General features: G+C 41.0%; 30 non-coding genes and 1 pseudogene across 30 annotated transcripts; all 31 read left to right on the top strand.

Moving 5' to 3' along the window:
* Positions 1-273: 273 nt before the first annotated feature.
* On the top strand, positions 274-415 carry LOC116676495 (U4 spliceosomal RNA). The gene has a single exon (XR_004328727.1). It is a non-coding gene; the product is annotated as a U4 spliceosomal RNA (small nuclear RNA).
* Positions 416-1,097: 682 nt separating this feature from the next.
* LOC116676498 (U4 spliceosomal RNA) lies at positions 1,098-1,240 on the top strand. The gene has a single exon (XR_004328730.1). It is a non-coding gene; the product is annotated as a U4 spliceosomal RNA (small nuclear RNA).
* Positions 1,241-2,031: 791 nt separating this feature from the next.
* On the top strand, positions 2,032-2,171 carry LOC116676488 (U4 spliceosomal RNA). The gene has a single exon (XR_004328720.1). It is a non-coding gene; the product is annotated as a U4 spliceosomal RNA (small nuclear RNA).
* A 789-nt stretch (positions 2,172-2,960) lies between these two features.
* Positions 2,961-3,100, top strand: LOC116676496 (U4 spliceosomal RNA). The gene has a single exon (XR_004328728.1). It is a non-coding gene; the product is annotated as a U4 spliceosomal RNA (small nuclear RNA).
* Positions 3,101-3,898: 798 nt separating this feature from the next.
* LOC116676492 (U4 spliceosomal RNA) lies at positions 3,899-4,038 on the top strand. The gene has a single exon (XR_004328724.1). It is a non-coding gene; the product is annotated as a U4 spliceosomal RNA (small nuclear RNA).
* A 796-nt stretch (positions 4,039-4,834) lies between these two features.
* On the top strand, positions 4,835-4,975 carry LOC116676487 (U4 spliceosomal RNA). Its single transcript, XR_004328719.1, has one exon. It is a non-coding gene; the product is annotated as a U4 spliceosomal RNA (small nuclear RNA).
* A 672-nt stretch (positions 4,976-5,647) lies between these two features.
* Positions 5,648-5,788, top strand: LOC116676486 (U4 spliceosomal RNA). The gene has a single exon (XR_004328718.1). It is a non-coding gene; the product is annotated as a U4 spliceosomal RNA (small nuclear RNA).
* Positions 5,789-6,577: 789 nt separating this feature from the next.
* Positions 6,578-6,718, top strand: LOC116676484 (U4 spliceosomal RNA). Its single transcript, XR_004328717.1, has one exon. It is a non-coding gene; the product is annotated as a U4 spliceosomal RNA (small nuclear RNA).
* A 798-nt stretch (positions 6,719-7,516) lies between these two features.
* On the top strand, positions 7,517-7,657 carry LOC116676483 (U4 spliceosomal RNA). The gene has a single exon (XR_004328716.1). It is a non-coding gene; the product is annotated as a U4 spliceosomal RNA (small nuclear RNA).
* A 799-nt stretch (positions 7,658-8,456) lies between these two features.
* Positions 8,457-8,597, top strand: LOC116676481 (U4 spliceosomal RNA). The gene has a single exon (XR_004328714.1). It is a non-coding gene; the product is annotated as a U4 spliceosomal RNA (small nuclear RNA).
* Positions 8,598-9,389: 792 nt separating this feature from the next.
* LOC116676502 (U4 spliceosomal RNA) lies at positions 9,390-9,529 on the top strand. Its single transcript, XR_004328732.1, has one exon. It is a non-coding gene; the product is annotated as a U4 spliceosomal RNA (small nuclear RNA).
* A 669-nt stretch (positions 9,530-10,198) lies between these two features.
* On the top strand, positions 10,199-10,339 carry LOC116676482 (U4 spliceosomal RNA). Its single transcript, XR_004328715.1, has one exon. It is a non-coding gene; the product is annotated as a U4 spliceosomal RNA (small nuclear RNA).
* Positions 10,340-11,139: 800 nt separating this feature from the next.
* On the top strand, positions 11,140-11,280 carry LOC116676493 (U4 spliceosomal RNA). Its single transcript, XR_004328725.1, has one exon. It is a non-coding gene; the product is annotated as a U4 spliceosomal RNA (small nuclear RNA).
* Positions 11,281-12,067: 787 nt separating this feature from the next.
* On the top strand, positions 12,068-12,208 carry LOC116676480 (U4 spliceosomal RNA). Its single transcript, XR_004328713.1, has one exon. It is a non-coding gene; the product is annotated as a U4 spliceosomal RNA (small nuclear RNA).
* Positions 12,209-12,877: 669 nt separating this feature from the next.
* On the top strand, positions 12,878-13,018 carry LOC116676479 (U4 spliceosomal RNA). The gene has a single exon (XR_004328712.1). It is a non-coding gene; the product is annotated as a U4 spliceosomal RNA (small nuclear RNA).
* An 800-nt stretch (positions 13,019-13,818) lies between these two features.
* Positions 13,819-13,959, top strand: LOC116676478 (U4 spliceosomal RNA). Its single transcript, XR_004328711.1, has one exon. It is a non-coding gene; the product is annotated as a U4 spliceosomal RNA (small nuclear RNA).
* Positions 13,960-14,746: 787 nt separating this feature from the next.
* On the top strand, positions 14,747-14,887 carry LOC116676477 (U4 spliceosomal RNA). Its single transcript, XR_004328710.1, has one exon. It is a non-coding gene; the product is annotated as a U4 spliceosomal RNA (small nuclear RNA).
* A 668-nt stretch (positions 14,888-15,555) lies between these two features.
* LOC116676476 (U4 spliceosomal RNA) lies at positions 15,556-15,696 on the top strand. Its single transcript, XR_004328709.1, has one exon. It is a non-coding gene; the product is annotated as a U4 spliceosomal RNA (small nuclear RNA).
* Positions 15,697-16,485: 789 nt separating this feature from the next.
* LOC116676475 (U4 spliceosomal RNA) lies at positions 16,486-16,626 on the top strand. Its single transcript, XR_004328708.1, has one exon. It is a non-coding gene; the product is annotated as a U4 spliceosomal RNA (small nuclear RNA).
* Positions 16,627-17,424: 798 nt separating this feature from the next.
* LOC116676491 (U4 spliceosomal RNA) lies at positions 17,425-17,565 on the top strand. Its single transcript, XR_004328723.1, has one exon. It is a non-coding gene; the product is annotated as a U4 spliceosomal RNA (small nuclear RNA).
* Positions 17,566-18,362: 797 nt separating this feature from the next.
* LOC116676474 (U4 spliceosomal RNA) lies at positions 18,363-18,503 on the top strand. The gene has a single exon (XR_004328707.1). It is a non-coding gene; the product is annotated as a U4 spliceosomal RNA (small nuclear RNA).
* A 675-nt stretch (positions 18,504-19,178) lies between these two features.
* LOC116676473 (U4 spliceosomal RNA) lies at positions 19,179-19,319 on the top strand. Its single transcript, XR_004328706.1, has one exon. It is a non-coding gene; the product is annotated as a U4 spliceosomal RNA (small nuclear RNA).
* Positions 19,320-19,989: 670 nt separating this feature from the next.
* Positions 19,990-20,130, top strand: LOC116676472 (U4 spliceosomal RNA). The gene has a single exon (XR_004328705.1). It is a non-coding gene; the product is annotated as a U4 spliceosomal RNA (small nuclear RNA).
* A 797-nt stretch (positions 20,131-20,927) lies between these two features.
* On the top strand, positions 20,928-21,068 carry LOC116676490 (U4 spliceosomal RNA). Its single transcript, XR_004328722.1, has one exon. It is a non-coding gene; the product is annotated as a U4 spliceosomal RNA (small nuclear RNA).
* A 678-nt stretch (positions 21,069-21,746) lies between these two features.
* LOC116676503 (U4 spliceosomal RNA) lies at positions 21,747-21,887 on the top strand. Its single transcript, XR_004328733.1, has one exon. It is a non-coding gene; the product is annotated as a U4 spliceosomal RNA (small nuclear RNA).
* A 670-nt stretch (positions 21,888-22,557) lies between these two features.
* Positions 22,558-22,698, top strand: LOC116676471 (U4 spliceosomal RNA). Its single transcript, XR_004328704.1, has one exon. It is a non-coding gene; the product is annotated as a U4 spliceosomal RNA (small nuclear RNA).
* A 799-nt stretch (positions 22,699-23,497) lies between these two features.
* Positions 23,498-23,638, top strand: LOC116676489 (U4 spliceosomal RNA). The gene has a single exon (XR_004328721.1). It is a non-coding gene; the product is annotated as a U4 spliceosomal RNA (small nuclear RNA).
* A 668-nt stretch (positions 23,639-24,306) lies between these two features.
* On the top strand, positions 24,307-24,446 carry LOC116676494 (U4 spliceosomal RNA). Its single transcript, XR_004328726.1, has one exon. It is a non-coding gene; the product is annotated as a U4 spliceosomal RNA (small nuclear RNA).
* Positions 24,447-25,117: 671 nt separating this feature from the next.
* Positions 25,118-25,257, top strand: LOC116676499 (U4 spliceosomal RNA). The gene has a single exon (XR_004328731.1). It is a non-coding gene; the product is annotated as a U4 spliceosomal RNA (small nuclear RNA).
* A 637-nt stretch (positions 25,258-25,894) lies between these two features.
* On the top strand, positions 25,895-26,033 carry LOC116676497 (U4 spliceosomal RNA). Its single transcript, XR_004328729.1, has one exon. It is a non-coding gene; the product is annotated as a U4 spliceosomal RNA (small nuclear RNA).
* Positions 26,034-26,682: 649 nt separating this feature from the next.
* On the top strand, positions 26,683-26,815 carry LOC116676500 (uncharacterized; annotated as a pseudogene).
* The last annotated feature ends 275 nt before the right edge of the window (positions 26,816-27,090 follow it).

Here is a 27,090-nt window from a genome sequence, read left to right as displayed (position 1 = left end):
GCTTTGAGTGACAGGTAGATGCATCACATTATCTGTGGCTGACATAGACTGAAGACTTCATTTGCCTAGCAATAACTCATTGAGAAGATAGATCATGTTTCATATGGCTTATGGTCCTTGTACAGCTGTGACCTCATGGAAAGGTCAGTTTGGTCAAGAAGCCAATCACTTGCATCTTCTGTATGACTGTACCCCCCTTAGGGTGGAGAAATGATGGACCATGTCTGTTGTAAGTGCTAAACCAAGTCCAGTTTAATGTTGGGACGTTAAGTCATCCTTTCGCAGCGGCATTTTCATAGTCTATGAGGTTTTACTGAGACGTGATTATTGCTGGTTGAAAACTTTACCCAATACCACCCCGCCGGATGACTTGAAATATAGTCAGCTCTGGCAATTTTTGTCAGTCTCATGGAGACTTTACCTTGTGTATGAATTTAAAGCCAGTTGACATAGGTAATGAGAACTATTAGTATCTTGTTATAGTATTTATCCAATGTTGTCCTAGTTCAGCAGAATGATCAAATTAGCCTGTCCAAATGGTGCAGTACTTTCAGCTGTAATGCAATGGCCTGATCTGCAGTTCCTGGAATGGCCGCTTGATGCTGGCTGCAAAAGTCATTCAGTCACCATTGACTTCTATTCTGAAATGCCACATTTACACAGGTAAGCCCCAGAAAGCAACCATGCTGCTCACATCTTATCTATGAAAACAAGTTTGGGTCCCTACTGACAAATTTCCTGTCCATTACAATGACATAGTGGTTAAAAAAACAGTTTTCACAAAGGCTTAAATGTTCTGTTTTTTGAGGAGTGGACGGCTTTGAGTGACAGGTAGATGCATCACATTTCTGTGGCTGACATAGACTGAAGACTTCATTTGCCTAGCAATAACTCATTGAAGACTATAGATCATGTTTCATATGGCTTATGGTCCTTGTACAGCTTTGACCTCATGGAAAGGTCAGTTTGGGTCAAGAAGCCAATCACTTGCATCTTCTGTATGACTGTACACCCCCCGAGGGTGGAGAAATGATGCACATGTCTGTTGTTTGTAAGTGCTAAACCAGGTCCAGTTTAATGTTGGAGGACTTTAAGTCATCCTTTCGCAGCGGCATTTTTCATAGTCTATGAGGTTTTACTGAGACGTGATTATTGCTAGTTGAAAACTTTACCCAATACCCGCCCCGCCGTGACTTGAAATATAGTCAGCTCTGGCAATTTTTGTCAGTCTCATGGGAGACTTTACCTTGTGTATGAATATTAAAGCCAGTGACATAGGTAAGTGAGAACTATTAGTATCTTGTTATAAGTATTTATCCAATGTTGTCCTAGTTCAGCAGAATGATCAAATTAGCCTGTCCAAATGGTGTGCAGTACTTTCAGCTGTAATGCAATGCCTGATCTGCAGTTCCTGGAATGGCCGCTTGATGCTGGCTGCAAAAGTCATTCAGTCACCATTGACTTCTGTTCTGAAATGCCTACATTTACAGCAGAAGCAACCATGCTCACAGCTTAGTACTAGAAAACAGGTTTGGTGCCCTTCTGAAAAAATTTCTGGCTGCAAAAGTCATTCAGTCACCATTGCTTCTATTCTGAAATGCCCACATTACAGCAGAAGCAACCATGCTCACAGCTTAGTACTAGAAACAGGTTTGGTCCCTACTGCAAATTTCCTGTCCATTACAATGACATAGTGGTTAAAATAAACAGTTTTCAACAGTTTTAAGCTTAACGTTCTGTTTTATTGAGGATGGACGGCTTTGAGTGACAGGTAGATGCATCACATATTCTGTGGCTGACATAGACTGAAGACTTCATTTGCCTAGCAATAACTCATTGAAACTATAGATCATGGTTTCATATGGCTTATGTCCTTGTACAGCTGTGACCTCATGGAAGGTCAGTTTGGGTCAAGAAGCCAATCACTTGCATCTTCTGTATGACTGTACACCCCCTGAGGGTGGGAAATGATGGACCATGTCTGTTGTAAGTGCTAAACCAAGTCCAGTTTAATGTTGGAGGACTTTAATCATCCTTTCGCAGCGGCATTTTCATAGTCTATGAGGTTTTACTGAGACGTGATTATTGCTGGTTGAAAACTTTACCCAATACCCCGCCGGGTGACTTGAAATATAGTCAGCTCTGGCAATTTTTGTCAGTCTCATGGGAGACTTTACCTTGTGTATGAATATTAAAGCCAGTTGACATAGGTAAGTGAGAACTATTAGTATCTTGTTATAAGTATTTATCCAATGTTGTCCTAGTTCAGCAGAATGATCAAATTAGCCTGTCCAAATGGTGTAGTACTTTCAGCTGTAATGCAATGCCAAATCTGCAGTTCCTGGAATGGCCGCTTGATGCTGGCTGCAAAATCATTCATCACCATTGACTTCTGTTCTGAAATGCCCACATTTACAGCAGAAGCAACCATTTCCCAGCTTAGTACTAGAAAACAGGTTTGGTCCCTTCTGAAAAGATTTCTGGCTGCAAAAGTCATTCAGTCACCATTGACTTCTATTCTGAAATGCCCACATTTACAGCAGAAGAACCATGCTCACAGCTTAGTACTAGAAAACAGTTTGGTCCCTACTGACAAATTTCCTGTCCATTACAATGACATAGTGGTTAAAATAAACAGTTTTCAACAGTTTTAAGGCTTAATGTTTGTTTTATTGAGGAGTGGACGCTTTGAGTGACAGGTAGATGCATCACATATTCTGTGGCTGACATAGACTGAAGACTTCATTTGCCTAGCAATAACTCATTGAGACATATAGATCATGTTTCATATGGCTTATGGTCCTTGTACAGCTGTGACCTCATGGAAAGGTCAGTTTGGGTCAAGAAGCCAATCACTTGCATCTTCTGTATGACTGTACACCCCCTGAGGGTGGAGAAATGATGCACCATGTCTGTTGAGTGCTAAACCAAGTCCAGTTTAATGTTGAGGAGTTTGGAGCATCCTTTCGCAGCGGCATTTTCATAGTCTATGAGGTTTTACTGAGACGTGATTATTGCTGGTTGAAAACTTTACCCAATACCCCGCCGGGATGACTTGAAATATAGTCAGCTCTGGCATTTTTGTCAGTCTCATGGGAGACTTTACCTTGTGTATGATATTAAAGCCAGTGGACATAGGTAAGTGAGAACTATTAGTATCTTGTTATAAGTATTTATCCAATGTTGTCCTAGTTCAGCAGAATGATCAAATTAGCCTGTCCAAATGGTGTAGTACTTTCAGCTGTAATGCATGGCCAAATCTGCAGTTCCTGGAATGGCCGCTTGATGCTGGCTGCAAAAGTCATTCAGTCACCATTGACTTCTGTTCTGAAATGCCTACATTTACAGCAGAAGCAACCATGCTCACAGCTTAGTACTAGAAAACAGGTTTGGTCCCTACTGAAAAATTTCTGGCTGCAAAAGTCATTCAGTCACCATTGACTTCTATTCTGAAATGCCCACATTTACAGCAGAAGCAACCATGCTCACAGCTTAGTACTAGAAAACAAGTTTGGTCCCTACTGACAAATTTCCTGTCCATTACAATGACATAGTGGTTAAAATAAACAGTTTTCAACAGTTTTAAGGCTTAATGTTCTGTTTTATTGAGGAGTGGACGGCTTTGAGTGACAGGTAGATGCATCACATATTCTGTGGCTGACATAGACTGAAGACTTCATTTGCCTAGCAATAACTCATTGAAGACATATAGATCATGTTTCATATGGCTTATGGTCCTTGTACAGCTGTGACCTCATGGAAAGGTCAGTTTGGGTCAAGAAGCCAATCACTTGCATCTTCTGTATGACTGTACACCCCCTGAGGGTGGAGAAATGATGGACCATGTCTGTTGTAAGTGCTAAACCAGTCCAGTTTAATGTTGGAGGACTTTGGAGTCATCCTTTCGCAGCGGCATTTTCATAGTCTATGAGGTTTTACTGAGACGTGATTATTGCTGGTTGAAAACTTTACCCAATACCCCGCCGGGATGACTTGAAATATAGTCAGCTCTGGCAATTTTTGTCAGTCTCATGGAGACTTTACTTGTGTATGAATATTAAAGCCAGTGGACATAGGTAAGTGAGAACTATTTGTATATTGTTATAAGTATTTATCCAATGTTGTCCTAGTTCAGCAGAATGATCAAATTAGCCTGTCCAAATGGTGCAGTACTTTCAGCTGTAATGCAATGGCCAAATCTGCAGTTCCTGGAATGGCCGCTTGATGCTGGCTGCAAAAGTCATTCAGTCACCATTGACTTCTGTTCTGAAATGCCTACATTTACAGCAGAAGCAACCATGCTCACAGCTTAGTACTAGAAAACAGGTTTGGTCCCTTCTGAAAAGATTTCTGGCTGCAAAAGTCATTCAGTCACCATTGACTTCTATTCTGAAATGCCCACATTTACAGCAGAAGCAACCATGCTCACAGCTTAGTACTAGAAAACAAGTTTGGTCCCTACTGACAAATTTCCTGTCCATTACAATGACATAGTGGTTAAAATAAACAGTTTTCAACAGTTTTAAGGCTTAACGTTCTGTTTTATTGAGGAGTGGACGGCTTTGAGTGACAGGTAGATGCATCACATATTCTGTGGCTGACATAGACTGAAGACTTCATTTGCCTAGCAATAACTCATTGAAAACATATAGATCATGTTTCATATGGCTTATGGTCCTTGTACAGCTGTGACCTCATGGAAAGGTCAGTTTGGTCAAGAAGCCAATCACTTGCATCTTCTGTATGACTGTACACCCCCTGAGGGTGGAGAATTATGCACCATGTCTGTTGTAGTGCTAAACCAGTCCAGTTTAATGTTGGAGGACTTTAAGTCATCCTTTCGCAGCGGCATTTTCATAGTCTATGAGGTTTTACTGAGACGTGATTATTGCTGGTTGAAAACTTTACCCAATACCCCGCCGGGATGACTTGAAATATAGTCAGCTCTGGCAATTTTTGTCAGTCTCATGGGAGACTTTACTTTGTGTATGAAATTAAAGCCAGTTGACATAGGTAAGTGAGAACTATTAGTATCTTGTTATAAGTATTTATCCAATGTTGTCCTAGTTCAGCAGAATGATCAAATTAGCCTGTCCAAATGGTGCAGTACTTTCAGCTGTAATGCAATGGCCAAATCTGCAGTTCCTGGAATGGCCGCTTGATGCTGGCTGCAAAAGTCATTCAGTCACCATTGACTTCTATTCTGAAATGCCCACATTTACAGCAGAAGCAACCATGCTCACAGCTTAGTACTAGAAAACAAGTTTGGTCCCTACTGACAAATTCCTGTCCATTACAATGACATAGTGGTTAAAATAAACAGTTTTCAACAGTTTTAGGCTTAACGTTCTGTTTTATTGAGGAGTGGACGGCTTTGAGTGACAGGTAGATGCATCACATATTCTGTGGCTGACATAGACTGAAGACTTCATTTGCCTAGCAATAACTCATTGAAACATATAGATCATGTTTCATATGGCTTATGGTCCTTGTACAGCTGTGACCTCATGGAAAGGTCAGTTTGGGTCAAGAAGCCATCACTTGCATCTTCTGTATGACTGTACACCCCCTGAGGGTGGAGAAATGATGGACCATGTCTGTTGTGAGTGCTAAACCAGGTCCAGTTTAATGTTGGAGGACTTTAGGCATCCTTTCGCAGCGGCATTTTCATAGTCTATGAGGTTTTACTGAGACGTGATTATTGCTGGTTGAAAACTTTACCCAATACCCCGCCGGGATGACTTGAAATATAGTCAGCTCTGGCAATTTTTGTCAGTCTCATGGGAGACTTTACCTTGTGTATGAATATTAAAGCCAGTGACATAGGTAAGTGAGAACTATTAGTATCTTGTTATAAGTATTTATCCAATGTTGTCCTAGTTCAGCAGAATGATCAAATTAGCCTGTCCAAATGGTGCAGTACTTTCAGCTGTAATGCAATGGCCTGATCTGCAGTTCCTGGAATGGCCGCTTGATGCTGGCTGCAAAAGTCATTCAGTCACCATTGACTTCTGTTCTGAAATGCCTACATTTACAGCAGAAGCACCATGCTCACAGCTTAGTACTAGAAAACAGGTTTGGTCCCTACTGAAAAAATTCTGGCTGCAAAAGTCATTCAGTCACCATTGACTTCTATTCTGAAATGCCCACATTTACAGCAGAAGGAAGAATGCTCACAGCTTAGTACTAGAAAACAAGTTTGGTCCCTACTGACAAATTTCCTGTCCATTACAATGACATAGTGGTTAAAATAAACAGTTTTCAACAGCTTAATGTTCTGTTTTATTGAGGAGTGGACGGCTTTGAGTGACAGGTAGATGCATCACATATTCTGTGGCTGACATAGACTGAAGACTTCATTTGCCTAGCAATAACTCATTGAAGACATATAGATCATGTTCATATGGCTTATGGTCCTTGTACAGCTGTGACCTCATGGAAAGGTCAGTTTGGGTCAAGAAGCCAATCACTTGCATCTTCTGTATGACTGTACACCCCCTGAGGGTGGAGAAATGATGGACCATGTCTGTTGTAAGTGCTAAACCAGGTCCAGTTTAATGTTGGAGGACTTTAAGTCATCCTTTCGCAGCGGCATTTTCATAGTCTATGAGGTTTTACTGAGACGTGATTATTGCTGGTTGAAAACTTTACCCAATACCCCGCCGGGATGACTTGAAATATAGTCAGCTCTGGCAATTTTTGTCAGTCTCATGGGAGACTTTACTCTGTGTATGAATATTAAAGCCAGTTGACATAGGTAAGTGAGAGTTATTAGTTTCTTGTTATAATTATTTATCCAATGTTGTCCTAGTTCAGCAGAATGATCAAATTAGCCTGTCCAAATGGTGTAGTACTTTCAGCTGTAATGCAATGGCCAAATCTGCAGTTCCTGGAATGGCCGCTTGATGCTGGCTGCAAAAGTCATTCAGTCACCATTGACTTCTATTCTGAAATGCCCACATTTACAGCAGAAGGAACAATGCTCACAGCTTAGTACTAGAAAACAGGTTTGGTCCCTTCTGAAAAGATTTCTGGCTGCAAAAGTCATTCAGTCACCATTGACTTCTATTCTGAAATGCCCACATTTACAGCAGAAGCAACCATGCTCACAGCTTAGTACTAGAAAACAAGTTTGGTCCCTACTGACAAATTTCCTGTCCATTACAATGACATAGTGGTTAAAATAAACAGTTTTCAACAGTTTTAAGGCTTAAGTTCTGTTTATTGAGGAGTGGACGGCTTTGAGTGACAGGTAGATGCATCACATATTCTGTGGCTGACATAGACTGAAGACTTCATTTGCCTAGCAATAACTCATTGAAGACATATAGATCATGTTTCATATGGCTTATGGTCCTTGTACAGCTGTGACCTCATGGAAAGGTCAGTTTGGGTCAAGAAGCCAATCACTTGCATCTTCTGTATGACTGTACACCCCCTGAGGGTGGAGAAATGATGGACCATGTCTGTTGTGAGTGCTAAACCAGGTCCAGTTTAATGTTGGAGGACTTTAAGCATCCTTTCGCAGCGGCATTTTCATAGTCTATGAGGTTTTACTGAGACGTGATTATTGCTGGTTGAAAACTTTACCCAATACCCCGCCGGGATGACTTGAAATATAGTCAGCTCTGGCAATTTTTGTCAGTCTCATGGGAGACTTTACCTTGTGTATGAATATTAAAGCCAGTGACATAGGTAAGTGAGAACTATTAGTATCTTGTTATAAGTATTTATCCAATGTTGTCCTAGTTCAGCAGAATGATCAAATTAGCCTGTCCAAATGGTGTAGTACTTTCAGCTGTAATGCAATGGCCAAATCTGCAGTTCCTGGAATGGCCGCTTGATGCTGGCTGCAAAAGTCATTCAGTCACCATTGACTTCTGTTCTGAAATGCCTACATTTACAGCAGAAGCAACCATGCTCACAGCTTAGTACTAGAAAACAGGTTTGGTCCCTTCTGAAAAATTTCTGGCTGCAAAAGTCATTCAGTCACCATTGACTTCTATTCTGAAATGCCCACATTTACAGCAGAAGCAACCATGCTCACAGCTTAGTACTAGAAAACAAGTTTGGTCCCTACTGACAAATTTCCTGTCCATTACAATGACATAGTGGTTAAAATAAACAGTTTTCAACAGTTTTAAGGCTTAATGTTCTGTTTTATTGAGGAGTGGACGGCTTTGAGTGACAGGTAGATGCATCACATATTCTGTGGCTGACATAGACTGAAGACTTCATTTGCCTAGCAATAACTCATTGAAGACATATAGATCATGTTTCATATGGCTTATGGTCCTTGTACAGCTGTGACCTCATGGAAAGGTCAGTTTGGGTCAAGATGCCAATCACTTGCATCTTCTGTATGACTGTACACCCCCTGAGGGTGGAGAAATGATGGACCATGTCTGTTGTAAGTGCTAAACCAAGTCCAGTTTAATGTTGGAGGAGTTTGGAGCATCCTTTCGCAGCGGCATTTTCATAGTCTATGAGGTTTTACTGAGACGTGATTATTGCTGGTTGAAAACTTTACCCAATACCCCGCCGGGATGACTTGAAATATAGTCAGCTCTGGCAATTTTTGTCAGTCTCATGGGAGACTTTACCTTGTGTATGAATATTAAAGCCAGTGGACATAGGTAAGTGAGAACTATTTGTATATTGTTATAAGTATTTATCCAATGTTGTCCTAGTTCAGCAGAATGATCAAATTAGCCTGTCCAAATGGTGCAGTACTTTCAGCTGTAATGCAATGGCCAAATCTGCAGTTCCTGGAATGGCCGCTTGATGCTGGCTGCAAAAGTCATTCAGTCACCATTGACTTCTGTTCTGAAATGCCTACATTTACAGCAGAAGCAACCATGCTCACAGCTTAGTACTAGAAAACAGGTTTGGTCCCTTCTGAAAAGATTTCTGGCTGCAAAAGTCATTCAGTCACCATTGACTTCTATTCTGAAATGCCCACATTTACAGCAGAAGCAACCATGCTCACAGCTTAGTACTAGAAAACAAGTTTGGTCCCTACTGACAAATTTCCTGTCCATTACAATGACATAGTGGTTAAAATAAACAGTTTTCAACAGCTTAACGTTCTGTTTTATTGAGGAGTGGACGGCTTTGAGTGACAGGTAGATGCATCACATATTCTGTGGCTGACATAGACTGAAGACTTCATTTGCCTAGCAATAACTCATTGAAAACATATAGATCATGTTTCATATGGCTTATGGTCCTTGTACAGCTGTGACCTCATGGAAAGGTCAGTTTGGTCAAGAAGCCAATCACTTGCATCTTCTGTATGACTGTACACCCCCTGAGGGTGGAGAAATTATGCACCATGTCTGTTGTGAGTGCTAAACCAGGTCCAGTTTAATGTTGGAGGACTTTAAGTCATCCTTTCGCAGCGGCATTTTCATAGTCTATGAGGTTTTACTGAGACGTGATTATTGCTGGTTGAAAACTTTACCCAATACCCCGCCGGATGACTTGAAATATAGTCAGCTCTGGCAATTTTTGTCAGTCTCATGGGAGACTTTACTTGTGTATGAATATTAAAGCCAGTTGACATAGGTAAGTGAGAACTATTAGTATCTTGTTATAAGTATTTATCCAATGTTGTCCTAGTTCAGCAGAATGATCAAATTAGCCTGTCCAAATGGTGCAGTACTTTCAGCTGTAATGCAATGGCCAAATCTGCAGTTCCTGGAATGGCCGCTTGATGCTGGCTGCAAAAGTCATTCAGTCACCATTGACTTCTATTCTGAAATGCCCACATTTACAGCAGAAGCAACCATGCTCACAGCTTAGTACTAGAAAACAAGTTTGGTCCCTACTGACAAATTTCCTGTCCATTACAATGACATAGTGGTTAAAATAAACAGTTTTCAACAGCTTAACGTTCTGTTTTATTGAGGAGTGGACGGCTTTGAGTGACAGGTAGATGCATCACATATTCTGTGGCTGACATAGACTGAAGACTTCATTTGCCTAGCAATAACTCATTGAAGACATATAGATCATGTTTCATATGGCTTATGGTCCTTGTACAGCTGTGACCTCATGGAAAGGTCAGTTTGGGTCAAGAAGCCAATCACTTGCATCTTCTGTATGACTGTACACCCCCTGAGGGTGGAGAAATGATGGACCATGTCTGTTGTGAGTGCTAAACCAGGTCCAGTTTAATGTTGGAGGACTTTAGGGCATCCTTTCGCAGCGGCATTTTCATAGTCTATGAGGTTTTACTGAGACGTGATTATTGCTAGTTGAAAACTTTACCCAATACCCCGCCGGGATGACTTGAAATATAGTCAGCTCTGGCAATTTTTGTCAGTCTCATGGGAGACTTTACCTTGTGTATGAATATTAAAGCCAGTTGACATAGGTAAGTGAGAACTATTAGTATCTTGTTATAAGTATTTATCCAATGTTGTCCTAGTTCAGCAGAATGATCAAATTAGCCTGTCCAAATGGTGCAGTACTTTCAGCTGTAATGCAATGGCCTGATCTGCAGTTCCTGGAATGGCCGCTTGATGCTGGCTGCAAAAGTCATTCAGTCACCATTGACTTCTGTTCTGAAATGCCTACATTTACAGCAGAAGCAACCATGCTCACAGCTTAGTACTAGAAAACAGGTTTGGTCCCTTCTGAAAAAATTCTGGCTGCAAAAGTCATTCAGTCACCATTGACTTCTATTCTGAAATGCCCACATTTACAGCAGAAGCAACCATGCTCACAGCTTAGTACTAGAAAACAAGTTTGGTCCCTACTGACAAATTTCCTGTCCATTACAATGACATAGTGGTTAAAATAAACATTTTTCAACAGTTTTAAGGCTTAATGTTCTGTTTTATTGAGGAGTGGACGGCTTTGAGTGACAGGTAGATGCATCACATATTCTGTGGCTGACATAGACTGAAGACTTCATTTGCCTAGCAATAACTCATTGAAGACATATAGATCATGTTTCATATGGCTTATGGTCCTTGTACAGCTGTGACCTCATGGAAAGGTCAGTTTGGGTCAAGAAGCCAATCACTTGCATCTTCTGTATGACTGTACACCCCCTGAGGGTGGAGAAATGATGCACCATGTCTGTTGTAAGTGCTAAACCAGGTCCAGTTTAATGTTGGAGGACTTTAAGTCATCCTTTCGGAGCGGCATTTTTATAGTCTATGAGGTTTTACTGAGACGTGATTATTGCTGGTTGAAAACTTTACCCAATACCCCGCCGGGATGACTTGAAATATAGTCAGCTCTGGCAATTTTTGTCAGTCTCATGGGAGACTTTACCTTGTGTATGAATATTAAAGCCTGTTGACATAGGTAAGTGAGAACTATTAGTATCTTGTTATAAGTATTTATCCAATGTTGTCCTAGTTCAGCAGAATGATCAAATTAGCCTGTCCAAATGGTGCAGTACTTTCAGCTGTAATGCAATGGCCAAATCTGCAGTTCCTGGAATGGCCGCTTGATGCTGGCTGCAAAAGTCATTCAGTCACCATTGACTTCTGTTCTGAAATGCCTACATTTACAGCAGAAGCAACCATGCTCACAGCTTAGTACTAGAAAACAGGTTTGGTCCCTTCTGAAAAGATTCTGGCTGCAAAAGTCATTCAGTCACCATTGACTTCTATTCTGAAATGCCCACATTTACAGCAGAAGAAGAATGCTCACAGCTTAGTACTAGAAAACAAGTTTGGTCCCTACTGACAAATTTCCTGTCCATTACAATGACATAGTGGTTAAAATAAACAGTTTTCAACAGCTTAACGTTCTGTTTTATTGAGGAGTGGACGGCTTTGAGTGACAGGTAGATGCATCACATATTCTGTGGCTGACATAGACTGAAGACTTCATTTGCCTAGCAATAACTCATTGAAGACATATAGATCATGTTTCATATGGCTTATGGTCCTTGTACAGCTGTGACCTCATGGAAAGGTCAGTTTGGTCAAGAAGCCAATCACTTGCATCTTCTGTATGACTGTACACCCCCTGAGGGTGGAGAAATGATGACCATGTCTGTTGTGAGTGCTAAACCAGGTCCAGTTTAATGTTGGAGGACTTTAGCATCCTTTCGCAGCGGCATTTTCATAGTCTATGAGGTTTTACTGAGACGTGATTATTGCTGGTTGAAAACTTTACCCAATACCCCGCCGGGATGACTTGAAATATAGTCAGCTCTGGCAATTTTTGTCAGTCTCATGGGAGACTTTACTTGTGTATGAATATTAAAGCCAGTTGACATAGGTAAGTGAGAACTATTAGTATCTTGTTATAAGTATTTATCCAATGTTGTCCTAGTTCAGCAGAATGATCAAATTAGCCTGTCCAAATGGTGCAGTACTTTCAGCTGTAATGCAATGGCCAAATCTGCAGTTCCTGGAATGGCCGCTTGATGCTGGCTGCAAAAGTCATTCAGTCACCATTGACTTCTATTCTGAAATGCCCACATTTACAGCAGAAGCAACCATGCTCACAGCTTAGTACTAGAAAACAAGTTTGGTCCCTACTGACAAATTTCCTGTCCATTACAATGACATAGTGGTTAAAATAAACAGTTTTCAACAGCTTAACGTTCTGTTTTATTGAGGAGTGGACGGCTTTGAGTGACAGGTAGATGCATCACATATTCTGTGGCTGACATAGACTGAAGACTTCATTTGCCTAGCAATAACTCATTGAAGACATATAGATCATGTTTCATATGGCTTATGGTCCTTGTACAGCTGTGACCTCATGGAAAGGTCAGTTTGGGTCAAGAAGCCAATCACTTGCATCTTCTGTATGACTGTACACCCCCTGAGGGTGGAGAAATGATGGACCATGTCTGTTGTGAGTGCTAAACCAGGTCCAGTTTAATGTTGGAGGACTTTAAGTCATCCTTTCGCAGCGGCATTTTCATAGTCTATGAGGTTTTACTGAGACGTGATTATTGCTGGTTGAAAACTTTACCCAATACCCCGCCGGGATGACTTGAAATATAGTCAGCTCTGGCAATTTTTGTCAGTCTCATGGGAGACTTTACCTTGTGTATGAATATTAAAGCCAGTGGACATAGGTAAGTGAGAACTATTAGTATCTTGTTATAAGTATTTATCCAATGTTGTCCTAGTTCAGCAGAATGATCAAATTAGCCTGTCCAAATGGTGTAGTACTTTCAGCTGTAATGCAATGGCCTGATCTGCAGTTCCTGGAATGGCCGCTTGATGCTGGCTGCAAAAGTCATTCAGTCACCATTGACTTCTGTTCTGAAATGCCTACATTTACAGCAGAAGCAACCATGCTCACAGCTTAGTACTAGAAAACAGGTTTGGTCCCTTCTGAAAAGATTTCTGGCTGCAAAAGTCATTCAGTCACCATTGACTTCTATTCTGAAATGCCCACATTTACAGCAGAAGCAACCATGCTCACAGCTTAGTACTAGAAAACAAGTTTGGTCCCTACTGACAAATTTCCTGTCCATTACAATGACATAGTGGTTAAAATAAACAGTTTTCAACAGTTTTAAGGCTTAACGTTCTGTTTTATTGAGGAGTGGACGGCTTTGAGTGACAGGTAGATGCATCACATATTCTGTGGCTGACATAGACTGAAGACTTCATTTGCCTAGCAATAACTCATTGAAAACATATAGATCATGTTTCATATGGCTTATGGTCCTTGTACAGCTGTGACCTCATGGAAAGGTCAGTTTTGGTCAAGAAGCCAATCACTTGCATCTTCTGTATGACTGTACACCCCCTGAGGGTGGAGAAATGATGCACCATGTCTGTTGTGAGTGCTAAACCAGGTCCAGTTAATGTTGGAGGACTTTAAGTCATCCTTTCGCAGCGGCATTTTCATAGTCTATGAGGTTTTACTGAGACGTGATTATTGCTGGTTGAAAACTTTACCCAATACCCCGCCGGGATGACTTGAAATATAGTCAGCTCTGGCAATTTTTGTCAGTCTCATGGGAGACTTTACCTTGTGTATGAATATTAAAGCCAGTTGACATAGGTAAGTGAGAACTATTAGTATCTTGTTATAAGTATTTATCCAATGTTGTCCTAGTTCAGCAGAATGATCAAATTAGCCTGTCCAAATGGTGCAGTACTTTCAGCTGTAATGCAATGGCCAAATCTGCAGTTCCTGGAATGGCCGCTTGATGCTGGCTGCAAAAGTCATTCAGTCACCATTGACTTCTATTCTGAAATGCCTACATTTACAGCAGAAGCAACCATGCTCACAGCTTAGTACTAGAAAACAGGTTTGGTCCCTACTGAAAAATTTCTGGCTGCAAAAGTCATTCAGTCACCATTGACTTCTATTCTGAAATGCCCACATTTACAGCAGAAGAAATGCTCACAGCTTAGTACTAGAAAACAAGTTTGGTCCCTACTGACAAATTTCCTGTCCATTACAATGACATAGTGGTTAAAATAAACAGTTTTCAAGGCTTAACGTTCTGTTTTATTGAGGAGTGGACGGCTTTGAGTGACAGGTAGATGCATCACATATTCTGTGGCTGACATAGACTGAAGACTTCATTTGCCTAGCAATAACTCATTGAAACATATAGATCATGTTTCATATGGCTTATGGTCCTTGTACAGCTGTGACCTCATGGAAAGGTCAGTTTGGGTCAAGAAGCCAATCACTTGCATCTTCTGTATGACTGTACACCCCCTGAGGGTGGAGAAATGATGCACCATGTCTGTTGTGAGTGCTAAACCAGGTCCAGTTTAATGTTGGAGGACTTTAAGGCATCCTTTCGCAGCGGCATTTTCATAGTCTATGAGGTTTTACTGAGACGTGATTATTGCTGGTTGAAAACTTTACCCAATACCCCGCCGGGATGACTTGAAATATAGTCAGCTCTGGCAATTTTTGTCAGTCTCATGGGAGACTTTACTTGTGTATGAATATTAAAGCCAGTTGACATAGGTAAGTGAGAACTATTAGTATCTTGTTATAAGTATTTATCCAATGTTGTCCTAGTTCAGCAGAATGATCAAATTAGCCTGTCCAAATGGTGCAGTACTTTCAGCTGTAATGCAATGGCCTGATCTGCAGTTCCTGGAATGGCCGCTTGATGCTGGCTGCAAAAGTCATTCAGTCACCATTGACTTCTATTCTGAAATGCCACATTTACAGCAGAAGCAACCATGCTCACAGCTTAGTACTAGAAAACAAGTTTGGTCCCTACTGACAAATTTCCTGTCCATTACAATGACATAGTGGTTAAAATAAACAGTTTTCAACAGCTTAACGTTCTGTTTTATTGAGGAGTGGACGGCTTTGAGTGACAGGTAGATGCATCACATATTCTGTGGCTGACATAGACTGAAGACTTCATTTGCCTAGCAATAACTCATTGAAAACATATAGATCATGTTTCATATGGCTTATGGTCCTTGTACAGCTGTGACCTCATGGAAAGGTCAGTTTTGGTCAAGAAGCCAATCACTTGCATCTTCTGTATGACTTTACATCCCCTGAGGGTGGAGAAATGATGGACCATGTCTGTTGTGAGTGCTAAACCAGGTCCAGTTTAATGTTGGAGGACTTTAAGTCATCCTTTCGCAGCGGCATTTTCATAGTCTATGAGGTTTTACTGAGACGTGATTATTGCTGGTTGAAAACTTTACCCAATACCCCGCCGGGATGACTTGAAATATAGTCAGCTCTGGCAATTTTTGTCAGTCTCATGGGAGACTTTACCTTGTGTATGAATATTAAAGCCAGTTGACATAGGTAAGTGAGAACTATTAGTATCTTGTTATAATTATTTATCCAATGTTGTCCTAGTTCAGCAGAATGATCAAATTAGCCTGTCCAAATGGTGCAGTACTTTCAGCTGTAATGCAATGGCCTGATCTGCAGTTCCTGGAATGGCCGCTTGATGCTGGCTGCAAAAGTCATTCAGTCACCATTGACTTCTGTTCTGAAATGCCTACATTTACAGCAGAAGCAACCATGCTCACAGCTTAGTACTAGAAAACAGGTTTGGTCCCTTCTGAAAAAATTTCTGGCTGCAAAAGTCATTCAGTCACCATTGACTTCTATTCTGAAATGCCCACATTTACAGCAGAAGCAAATGCTCACAGCTTAGTACTAGAAAACAAGTTTGGTCCCTACTGACAAATTTCCTGTCCATTACAATGACATAGTGGTTAAAATAAACAGTTTTCAACAGCTTAACGTTCTGTTTTATTGAGGAGTGGACGGCTTTGAGTGACAGGTAGATGCATCACATATTCTGTGGCTGACATAGACTGAAGACTTCATTTGCCTAGCAATAACTCATTGAAACATATAGATCATGTTTCATATGGCTTATGGTCCTTGTACAGCTGTGACCTCATGGAAAGGTCAGTTTGGTCAAGAAGCCAATCACTTGCATCTTCTGTATGACTGTACACCCCCTGAGGGTGGAGAAATTATGCACCATGTCTGTTGTGAGTGCTAAACCAGGTCCAGTTTAATGTTGGAGGACTTTAAGTCATCCTTTCGCAGCGGCATTTTCATAGTCTATGAGGTTTTACTGAGACGTGATTATTGCTGGTTGAAAACTTTACCCAATACCCCGCCGGGATGACTTGAAATATAGTCAGCTCTGGCAATTTTTGTCAGTCTCATGGGAGACTTTACTTGTGTATGAATATTAAAGCCAGTGGACATAGGTAAGTGAGAACTATTAGTATCTTGTTATAAGTATTTATCCAATGTTGTCCTAGTTCAGCAGAATGATCAAATTAGCCTGTCCAAATGGTGCAGTACTTTCAGCTGTAATGCAATGGCCAATCTGCAGTTCCTGGAATGGCCGCTTGATGCTGGCTGCAAAAGTCATTCAGTCACCATTGACTTCTGTTCTGAAATGCCTACATTTACAGCAGAAGCAACCATGCTCACAGCTTAGTACTAGAAAACAGGTTTGGTCCCTTCTGAAAAAATTCTGGCTGCAAAAGTCATTCAGTCACCATTGACTTCTATTCTGAAATGCCCACATTTACAGCAGAAGCAACCATGCTCACAGCTTAGTACTAGAAAACAAGTTTGGTCCCTACTGACAAATTTCCTGTCCATTACAATGACATAGTGGTTAAAATAAACAGTTTTCAACAGTTTTAAGGCTTAACGTTCTGTTTTATTGAGGAGTGGACGGCTTTGAGTGACAGGTAGATGCATCACATATTCTGTGGCTGACATAGACTGAAGACTTCATTTGCCTAGCAATAACTCATTGAAAACATATAGATCATGTTTCATATGGCTTATGGTCCTTGTACAGCTGTGACCTCATGGAAAGGTCAGTTTTGGTCAAGAAGCCAATCACTTGCATCTTCTGTATGACTGTACACCCCCTGAGGGTGGAGAAATGATGGACCATGTCTGTTGTGAGTGCTAAACCAGGTCCAGTTTAATGTTGGAGGACTTTAGGGCATCCTTTCGCAGCGGCATTTTCATAGTCTATGAGGTTCTACTGAGACGTGATTATTGCTGGTTGAAAACTTTACCCAATACCCCGCCAGGATGACTTGAAATATAGTCAGCTCTGGCAATTTTTGTCAGTCTCATGGGAGACTTTACCTTGTGTATGAATATTAAAGCCAGTTGACATAGGTAAGTGAGAACTATTAGTATCTTGTTATAAGTATTTATCCAATGTTGTCCTAGTTCAGCAGAATGATCAAATTAGCCTGTCCAAATGGTGCAGTACTTTCAGCTGTAATGCAATGGCCTGATCTGCAGTTCCTGGAATGGCCGCTTGATGCTGGCTGCAAAAGTCATTCAGTCACCATTGACTCTGTTCTGAAATGCCTACATTTACAGCAGAAGCAACCATGCTCACAGCTTAGTACTAGAAAACAGGTTTGGTCCCTACTGAAAAATTTCTGGCTGCAAAAGTCATTCAGTCACCATTGACTTCTATTCTGAAATGCCCACATTTACAGCAGAAGCACCATGCTCACAGCTTAGTACTAGAAAACAAGTTTGGTCCCTACTGACAAATTTCCTGTCCATTACAATGACATAGTGGTTAAAATAAACAGTTTTCAACAGTTTTAAGGCTTAATGTTCTGTTTTATTGAGGAGTGGACGGCTTTGAGTGACAGGTAGATGCATCACATATTCTGTGGCTGACATAGACTGAAGACTTCATTTGCCTAGCAATAACTCATTGAAGACATATAGATCATGTTTCATATGGCTTATGGTCCTTGTACAGCTGTGACCTCATGGAAAGGTCAGTTTGGGTCAAGAAGCCAATCACTTGCATCTTCTGTATGACTGTACACCCCCTGAGGGTGGAGAAATGATGGACCATGTCTGTTGTAAGTGCTAAACCAGGTCCAGTTTAATGTTGGAGGACTTTAAGCATCCTTTCGCAGCGGCATTTTCATAGTCTATGAGGTTTTACTGAGACGTGATTATTGCTGGTTGAAAACTTTACCCAATACCCCGCCGGGATGACTTGAAATATAGTCAGCTCTGGCAATTTTTGTCAGTCTCATGGGAGACTTTACCTTGTGTATGAATATTAAAGCCAGTTGACATAGGTAAGTGAGAACTATTAGTATCTTGTTATAAGTATTTATCCAATGTTGTCCTAGTTCAGCAGAATGATCAAATTAGCCTGTCCAAATGGTGCAGTACTTTCAGCTGTAATGCAATGGCCAAATCTGCAGTTCCTGGAATGGCCGCTTGATGCTGGCTGCAAAAGTCATTCAGTCACCATTGACTTCTATTCTGAAATGCCCACATTTACAGCAGAAGCAACCATGCTCACAGCTTAGTACTAGAAAACAAGTTTGGTCCCTACTGACAAATTTCCTGTCCATTACAATGACATAGTGGTTAAAATAAACATTTTCAACAGTTTTAAGGCTTAACGTTCTGTTTTATTGAGGAGTGGACGGCTTTGAGTGACAGGTAGATGCATCACATATTCTGTGGCTGACATAGACTGAAGACTTCATTTGCCTAGCAATAACTCATTGAAGACATATAGATCATGTTTCATATGGCTTATGGTCCTTGTACAGCTGTGACCTCATGGAAAGGTCAGTTTGGGTCAAGAAGCCAATCACTTGCATCTTCTGTATGACTGTACACCCCTGAGGGTGGAGAAATGATGCACCATGTCTGTTGTGAGTGCTAAACCAGGTCCAGTTTAATGTTGGAGGACTTAAGTCATCCTTTCGCAGCGGCATTTTCATAGTCTATGAGGTTTTACTGAGACGTGATTATTGCTGGTTGAAAACTTTACCCAATACCCCGCCGGGATGACTTGAAATATAGTCAGCTCTGGCAATTTTTGTCAGTCTCATGGGAGACTTTACCTTGTGTATGAATATTATAGCCAGTTGACATAGGTAAGTGAGAACTATTAGTATCTTGTTATAAGTATTTATCCAATGTTGTCCTAGTTCAGCAGAATGATCAAATTAGCCTGTCCAAATGGTGCAGTACTTTCAGCTGTAATGCAATGGCCAAATCTGCAGTTCCTGGAATGGCCGCTTGATGCTGGCTGCAAAAGTCATTCAGTCACCATTGACTTCTGTTCTGAAATGCCCACCTTTACAGCAGAAGCAACCATGCTCACAGCTTAGTACTAGAAAACAAGTTTGGTCCCTACTGACAAATTTCCTGTCCATTACAATGACATAGTGGTTAAAATAAACAGTTTTCAACAGCTTAACGTTCTGTTTTATTGAGGAGTGGACGGCTTTGAGTGACAGGTAGATGCATCACATATTCTGTGGCTGACATAGACTGAAGACTTCATTTGCCTAGCAATAACTCATTGAAAACATATAGATCATGTTTCATATGGCTTATGGTCCTTGTACAGCTGTGACCTCATGGAAAGGTCAGTTTGGGTCAAGAAGCCAATCACTTGCATCTTCTGTATGACTGTACACCCCCTGAGGGTGGAGAAATGATGGACCATGTCTGTTGTGAGTGCTAAACCAAGTCCAGTTTAATGTTGGAGGACTTTAGGGCATCCTTTCGCAGCGGCATTTTCATAGTCTATGAGGTTTTACTGAGACGTGATTATTGCTGGTTGAAAACTTTACCCAATACCCCGCCGGGATGACTTGAAATATAGTCAGCTCTGGCAATTTTTGTCAGTCTCATGGGAGACTTTACCTTGTGTATGAATATTAAAGCCAGTTGACATAGGTAAGTGAGAACTATTAGTATCTTGTTATAAGTATTTATCCAATGTTGTCCTAGTTCAGCAGAATGATCAAATTAGCCTGTCCAAATGGTGCAGTACTTTCAGCTGTAATGCAATGGCCAAATCTGCAGTTCCTGGAATGGCCGCTTGATGCTGGCTGCAAAAGTCATTCAGTCACCATTGACTTCTGTTCTGAAATGCCTACATTTACAGCAGAAGCAACCATGCTCACAGCTTAGTACTAGAAAACAGGTTTGGTCCCTACTGAAAAATTCTGGCTGCAAAAGTCATTCAGTCACCATTGACTTCTATTCTGAAATGCCCACATTTACAGCAGAAGCAACCATGCTCACAGCTTAGTACTAGAAAACAAGTTTGGTCCCTACTGACAAATTTCCTGTCCATTACAATGACATAGTGGTTAAAATAAACAGTTTTCAACAGTTTTAAGGCTTAAGTTCTGTTTTATTGAGGAGTGGACGGCTTTGAGTGACAGGTAGATGCATCACATATTCTGTGGCTGACATAGACTGAAGACTTCATTTGCCTAGCAATAACTCATTGAAGAATATAGATCATGTTTCATATGGCTTATGGTCCTTGTACAGCTGTGACCTCATGGAAAGGTCAGTTTGGGTCAAGAAGCCAATCACTTGCATCTTCTGTATGACTGTACACCCCCTGAGGGTGGAGAAATGATGGACCATGTCTGTTGTAAGTGCTAAACCAGGTCCAGTTTAATGTTGGAGGACTTTAAGTCATCCTTTCGCAGCGGCATTTTCATAGTCTATGAGGTTTTACTGAGACGTGATTATTGCTGGTTGAAAACTTTACCCAATACCCCGCCGGGATGACTCGAAATATAGTCAGCTCTGGCAATTTTTGTCAGTCTCATGGGAGACTTTACTCTGTGTATGAATATTAAAGCCAGTTGACATAGGTAAATGAGAACTATTAGTATCTTGTTATAAGTATTTATCCAATGTTGTCCTAGTTCAGCAGAATGATCAAATTAGCCTGTCCAAATGGTGTAGTACTTTCAGCTGTAATGCAATGGCCTGATCTGCAGTTCCTGGAATGGCCGCTTGATGCTGGCTGCAAAAGTCATTCAGTCACCATTGACTTCTATTCTGAAATGCCCACATTTACAGCAGAAGCAACCATGCTCACAGCTTAGTACTAGAAAACAAGTTTGGTCCCTACTGACAAATTTCCTGTCCATTACAATGACATAGTGGTTAAAATAAACAGTTTTCAACAGTTTTAAGGCTTAATGTTCTGTTTTATTGAGGAGTGGACGGCTTTGAGTGACAGGTAGATGCATCACATATTCTGTGGCTGACATAGACTGAAGACTTCATTTGCCTAGCAATAACTCATTGAAGACATATAGATCATGTTTCATATGGCTTATGGTCCTTGTACAGCTGTGACCTCATGGAAAGGTCAGTTTGGGTCAAGAAGCCAATCACTTGCATCTTCTGTATGACTGTACACCCCCTGAGGGTGGAGAAATGATGCACCATGTCTGTTGTAAGTGCTAAACCAGGTCCAGTTTAATGTTGGAGGACTTTAAGTCATCCTTTCGCAGCGGCATTTTCATAGTCTATGAGGTTTTACTGAGACGTGATTATTGCTGGTTGAAAACTTTACCCAATACCCCGCCGGGATGACTTGAAATATAGTCAGCTCTGGCAATTTTTGTCAGTCTCATGGGAGACTTTACCTTGTGTATGAATATTAAAGCCTGTTGACATAGGTAAGTGAGAACTATTAGTATCTTGTTATAAGTATTTATCCAATGTTGTCCTAGTTCAGCAGAATGATCAAATTAGCCTGTCCAAATGGTGCAGTACTTTCAGCTGTAATGCAATGGCCTGATCTGCAGTTCCTGGAATGGCCGCTTGATGCTGGCTGCAAAAGTCATTCAGTCACCATTGACTTCTATTCTGAAATGCCCACATTTACAGCAGAAGGAAGAATGCTCACAGCTTAGTACTAGAAAACAAGTTTGGTCCCTACTGACAAATTTCCTGTCCATTACAATGACATAGTGGTTAAAATAAACAGTTTTCAACCGCTTAACGTTCTGTTTTATTGAGGAGTGGACGGCTTTGAGTGACAGGTAGATGCATCACATATTCTGTGGCTGACATAGACTGAAGACTTCATTTGCCTAGCAATAACTCATTGAAAACACATAGATAATGTTTCATATGGCTTATGGTCCTTTTACAGCTGTGACCTCATGGAAAGGTCAGTTTGGGTCAAGAAGCCAATCACTTGCATCTTCTGTATGACTGTACACCCCCTGAGGTTGGAGAAATTATGCACCATGTCTGTTGTGAGTGCTAAACCAGGTCCAGTTTAATGTTGGAGGACTTTAGGGCATCCTTTCGCAGCGGCATTTTCATAGTCTATGAGGTTTTACTGAGACGTGATTATTGCTAGTTGAAAACTTTACCCAATACCCCGCCGGGATGACTTGAAATATAGTCAGCTCTGGCAATTTTTGTCAGTCTCATGGGAGACTTTACCTTGTGTATGAATATTAAAGCCAGTTGACATAGGTAAGTGAGAACTATTAGTATCTTGTTATAAGTATTTATCCAATGTTGTCCTAGTTCAGCAGAATGATCAAATTAGCCTGTCCAAATGGTGCAGTACTTTCAGCTGTAATGCAATGGCCTGATCTGCAGTTCCTGGAATGGCCGCTTGATGCTGGCTGCAAAAGTCATTCAGTCACCATTGACTTCTGTTCTGAAATGCCTACATTTACAGCAGAAGCAACCATGCTCACAGCTTAGTACTAGAAAACAGGTTTGGTCCCTTCTGAAAAAATTCTGGCTGCAAAAGTCATTCAGTCACCATTGACTTCTATTCTGAAATGCCCACATTTACAGCAGAAGGAAGAATGCTCACAGCTTAGTACTAGAAAACAAGTTTGGTCCCTACTGACAAATTTCCTGTCCATTACAATGACATAGTGGTTAAAATAAACAGTTTTCAACAGTTTTAAGGCTTAACGTTCTGTTTTATTGAGGAGTGGACGGCTTTGAGTGACAGGTAGATGCATCACATATTCTGTGGCTGACATAGACTGAAGACTTCATTTGCCTAGCAATAACTCATTGAAGAATATAGATCATGTTTCATATGGCTTATGGTCCTTGTACAGCTGTGACCTCATGGAAAGGTCAGTTTTGGTCAAGAAGCCAATCACTTGCATCTTCTGTATGACTGTACACCCCCTGAGGGTGGAGAAATGATGGACCATGTCTGTTGTGAGTGCTAAACCAGGTCCAGTTTAATGTTGGAGGACTTTAAGTCATCCTTTCGCAGCGGCATTTTCATAGTCTATGAGGTTTTACTGAGACGTGATTATTGCTGGTTGAAAACTTTACCCAATACCCCGCCGGGATGACTCGAAATATAGTCAGCTCTGGCAATTTTTGTCAGTCTCATGGGAGACTTTACTCTGTGTATGAATATTAAAGCCAGTTGACATAGGTAAATGAGAACTATTAGTATCTTGTTATAAGTATTTATCCAATGTTGTCCTAGTTCAGCAGAATGATCAAATTAGCCTGTCCAAATGGTGTAGTACTTTCAGCTGTAATGCAATGGCCTGATCTGCAGTTCCTGGAATGGCCGCTTGATGCTGGCTGCAAAAGTCATTCAGTCACCATTGACTTCTATTCTGAAATGCCCACATTTACAGCAGAAGCAACCATGCTCACAGCTTAGTACTAGAAAACAAGTTTGGTCCCTACTGACAAATTTCCTGTCCATTACAATGACATAGTGGTTAAAATAAACAGTTTTCAACAGCTTAACGTTCTGTTTTATTGAGGAGTGGACGGCTTTGAGTGACAGGTAGATGCATCACATATTCTGTGGCTGACATAGACTGAAGACTTCATTTGCCTAGCAATAACTCATTGAAACATATAGATCATGTTTCATATGGCTTATGGTCCTTGTACAGCTGTGACCTCATGGAAAGGTCAGTTTGGGTCAAGAAGCCAATCACTTGCATCTTCTGTATGACTGTACACCCCTGAGGGTGGAGAAATGATGCACCATGTCTGTTGTAAGTGCTAAACCAGGTCCAGTTTAATGTTGGAGGACTTTAAGTCATCCTTTCGCAGCGGCATTTTCATAGTCTATGAGGTTTTACTGAGACGTGATTATTGCTGGTTGAAAACTTTACCCAATACCCCGCCGGATGACTTGAAATATAGTCAGCTCTGGCAATTTTTGTCAGTCTCATGGGAGACTTTACTTGTGTATGAATATTAAAGCCAGTTGACATAGGTAAGTGAGAACTATTAGTATCTTGTTATAAGTATTTATCCAATGTTGTCCTAGTTCAGCAGAATGATCAAATTAGCCTGTCCAAATGGTGCAGTACTTTCAGCTGTAATGCAATGGCCTGATCTGCAGTTCCGAATGGACGCTTGATGCTGGCTGCAAAAGTCATTCAGTCACCATTGACTTCTATTCTGAAATGCCCACATTTAAGCAGAAGGAAGCAAATGCTCACAGCTTAGTACTAGAAAACAAGTTTGGTCCCTACTGACAAATTTCCTGTCCATTACAATGACATAGTGGTTAAAATAAACAGTTTTCAACAGCTTAACGTTCTGTTTTATTGAGGAGTGGACGGCTTTGAGTGACAGGTAGATGCATCACATATTCTGTGGCTGACATAGACTGAAGACTTCATTTGCCTAGCAATAACTCATTGAGACATATATAGATCATGTTTCATATGGCTTATGGTCCTTGTACAGCTGTGACCTCATGGAAAGGTCAGTTTGGGTCAAGAAGCCAATCACTTGCATCTTCTGTATGACTGTACACCCCCTGAGGGTGGAGAAAATGATGGACCATGTCTGTTTGTGAGTGCTAAACCAGGTCCAGTTTAATGTTGGAGGACTTTAAGTCATCCTTTCGCAGCGGCTTTTTCTAGTCTATGAGGTTTTACTGAGACGTGATTATTGCTGGTTGAAAACTTACCCAATACCCCGCCGGGATGACTTGAAATATAGTCAGCTCTGGCAATTTTTGTCAGTCTCATGGGGAGACTTACCTTGTGTATGAATATTAAAGCCAGTTGACATAGGTAATGTGAAACTATTGTATCTTGTTATAATATTTATCCAATGTTGTCCTAGTCAGCAGAATGATCAAATTAGCCTGTCCAAATGGTGTATACTTTCAGCTGTTAATGCAATGGCCGCTGGATGTGGCTGCAAAAAAAAGTCATTCAGTCACCATTGACTTCTATTCTGAAATGCCACATTTACAGCAGAAGCAACCATGCTCACAGCTTAGTACTAGAAAACAGTTTGGTCCCTACTGACAAATTTCCTGTCCATTACAATGACATAGTGGTTAAAATAAACAGTTTTCAACAGCTTAACGTTCTGTTTTATTGAGGAGTGGACGGCTTTGAGTGACAGGTAGATGCATCACATATCTGTGGCTGACATAGACTGAAGACTTCATTTGCCTAGCAATAAACTCATTGAAGATATAGATCATGTTTCATATGGCTTATGGTCCTTGTACAGCTGTGACCTCATGGAAGGTCAGTTTGGGTCAAGAAGCCAATCACTTGCATCTTCTGTATGACTGTACACCCCCTGAGGGTGGAGAAATGATGCACCATGTGTTGTAAGTGCTAAACCAGGTCCAGTTTAATGTGGAGGACTTTAAGTCATCTTTCGCAGCGGCATTTTCATAGTCTATGAGGTTTTACTGAGACGTGATTTATGCTGGTTGAAAACTTTACCAATACCCCGCCGGGATGACTTGAAATATAGTCAGCTCTGGCAATTTTTGTCAGTCTCATGGGAGACTTTCTTGTGTATGATATAAAGCCAGTGACATAGGTAAGTGAGAACTATTAGTATCTTGTTATAAGTATTTATCCATGTGTCCTAGTTCAGCAGAATGATCAAATTAGCCTGTCCAAATGGGTAGTACTTTCGCTGTATGCAATGCCTGATCTGCAGTCCTGGAATGGCCGCTTGATGCTGGCTGCAAAAGTCATTCAGTCACCATTGACTTCTATTCTGAAATGCCCACATTTACAGCAGAAGGAAGAATGCTCACAGCTTAGTACTAGAAAACAAGTTGGTCCCTACTGACAAATTTCCTGTCCATTACAATGACATAGTGGTTAAAATAAACAGTTTTCAACAGCTTAACGTTCTGTTTATTGAGGAGTGGACGGCTTTGAGTGACAGGTAGATGCATCACAATTCTGTGCTGACAGAGACTGAAGCTTCATTTGCCTAGCAATAACTCATTGAAGACATATAGATCATGTTTTCATATGGCTTATGGTCCTTGTACAGCTGTGACCTCATGGAAAGGTCGGTTTGGGTCAAGAAGCCAATCACTTGCATCTTTGTATGACTGTACACCCCCTGAGGGTGGAGAAATGATGGACCATGTGTTGTGAGTGCTAAACCAGTCCAGTTAATGTTGGAGGACTTTAAGTCATCCTTTCGCAGCGGCATTTTAGTCTATGAGGTTTACTGAGGTGATTATTGCTGTTGAAAACTTTACCCAATACCCCGCCGGGATGACTTGAAATATAGTCAGCCTGGCAATTTTTGTCAGTCTCATGGGAGACTACCTTGTGTACGAATATTAAAGCCAGTGGACATAGGTAAGTGAGAACTATTAGTATTTGTTATAAGTATTATCCAATGTTGTCCTAGTTCAGAGAAGATCAAATTAGCCTGTCCAAATGGGGCAATACTTTCAGCTGTAATGCAATGGCCTGATCTGCAGTTCCTGGATGGCCGCTTTGCTGGCTGCAAAAGTCATTCAGTCACATGACTTCTGTTCTGAAATGCCTACATTTACAGCAGAAGCAACCATGCTCACAGCTTAGTACTAGAAAA

Source organism: Etheostoma spectabile, unplaced genomic scaffold (genome assembly GCF_008692095.1).
Source record: "Etheostoma spectabile isolate EspeVRDwgs_2016 unplaced genomic scaffold, UIUC_Espe_1.0 scaffold00003213, whole genome shotgun sequence".
Taxonomy (NCBI): Eukaryota; Metazoa; Chordata; class Actinopteri; order Perciformes; family Percidae; genus Etheostoma; species Etheostoma spectabile.
Note: the sequence above shows the minus strand (reverse complement) of the source record. Positions and strands in the feature narration are given on the sequence as shown.